Raw genomic sequence first — 1,859 nt, forward strand, 5'->3', positions numbered from 1 at the left:
ACTCCCTTCTTGATTTTAAACCATGTAGTGTCCCCTTGTTCTGTTCGAACGACAGCCTCCTGGTCAAGGTACAGATTCCTCATGATGAATAACAAAGAAACACTGTTTGATAAAGTAATAACTAGTCTTTTATGGGAATATGATAACTGTCAGACAATGTGTGTAGCAGACAATGGAGCAGGCTCTGGCAGCCCCCAGCTCTGCAGTGTTAACCCTTTAGTTGCTGCATTGTGAGGATATTATAGAGGTACATGGGGAGAGTTTGGAGTAGCCAAGGACCATGGATATTTCCCAAACAGTTTGCAAGTATTTTAATATTTTAGGTAGACTGTCAGTCCTGGATATAAGAAAGTATCATTGTTGCTAGAACTCAGGTATCTCAGACTTTTCCAGACTGTGACTACAGCCATGCCTCTTTTTGACATCAAATTACTACGACACAATTCCTCATGCTGCAAGCCTACCAAAATTCAGCCTTTTATTCTCTTCTCCTCCCCAAATGTCTTTGGATATGTGCAAGATGGTGATGCATTGAATTTCAGAGATGCTTTCAGGTGGTGATTTCCTATTGCAGCCAGCCATCTTGCTGCTGACTTCCCACATCATTCTTCGGCAGTTGTTTCTGCTACTGCAAAACCACCTTTCCCTCAGACAGCTGCTGCTCGCTCTGCATCCCATTGTTTCTGGTGTAGACCAGGACTTGACAATAATTCCATATAATGAAGGCTAAGGATAACTGCTATTGTTTATAAGACTTTACAAAAAGTTAAAGGAAACATGGAGAAATCAAAAGCTGGAAACTGAAAACTCAGAATCTATTGGCTGTGGATTTCTCTACGGGAATCTCGAATGAGTCCTTACTCCTGAGCTCTGGCTTGTTGCAGAGACCAACAGTTGCCTATCGGTAGCTTTTGTGCAGGGCTCTTGTCAAAGTCTGTAACTGAGTGGTAAGCCCAGAGGGAGGAAAAGTCTTTTTTCTTTCCCTCCAGAGCTGATATGTTCTGCTTTGCTAACCTCTTCCCAATGAGTTAAGATCATCCCCAGTTTCTACATTTTCCTAAAGTGGGACAACCTGGTCATGAATCACCACACAGTGAAATGCCAGAAGTCCACTCTAGGTTGCCCTGGGCCCAGCACTGTTCAATCCCTTCCAAAGTCTCTTTCTCAGCCTAAAATGAAGACAGGATGACCACTGAATATACCTTCTGCTTCAATATGGTCTCTCCTAGTTTCCTGTAAGCATTATTGAAAAAAGAGCACATATGCACATACCTTAAGAGAGAACAATGACTTTCAATATAGGTTTAATGTAGAGAAGGAAACATAAAAAGCACACCAAAAACCAAACTCATTGCTGGTGAATAAAATCCAACTCATAGTGACCCCTTCTTGGGTTTTTGACAAATTACTCTATAGAAATAGATTGCCCAGTATACAAGAATTATACCCTTTTGCAACACACAGATAGAGAGAATACAACATCTGAGTCTCAAGCACCTGTATTTAGATTTCTTCACATCCTTCAGTTCTTCCTCCAAATGATGGGAAGGCAGTAGTCTTAGATCTGAATGACTAAAATCATACATCAGAGTGACCCCTTTTAGAAGAAGCAGACTGTTTATATCAGTTGATATGACTGTCTCTCTTAGCTTCCAAACCACCCCTCCAATAAAAACTAAAATACCTCTCTTTACCAGGTATTTCATGACACTGATGAATTTGGTTATTAAAAAAAAGTTACAGATATAGATAAAATTTTAATAGAATTGTTTTCTCCTTGGTTACATGTAATGTGGAATGGTGGTGTGTATAAGACACAGAGTGTACCTAAGAATGAAAATGTCTAAGAGCCATGGTGG

Source organism: Orycteropus afer, unplaced genomic scaffold (assembly GCF_000298275.1).
Source record: "Orycteropus afer afer isolate SDZICR_OR568_19922 unplaced genomic scaffold, OryAfe1.0 scaffold00161, whole genome shotgun sequence".
Classification (NCBI taxonomy): domain Eukaryota; kingdom Metazoa; phylum Chordata; class Mammalia; order Tubulidentata; family Orycteropodidae; genus Orycteropus; species Orycteropus afer.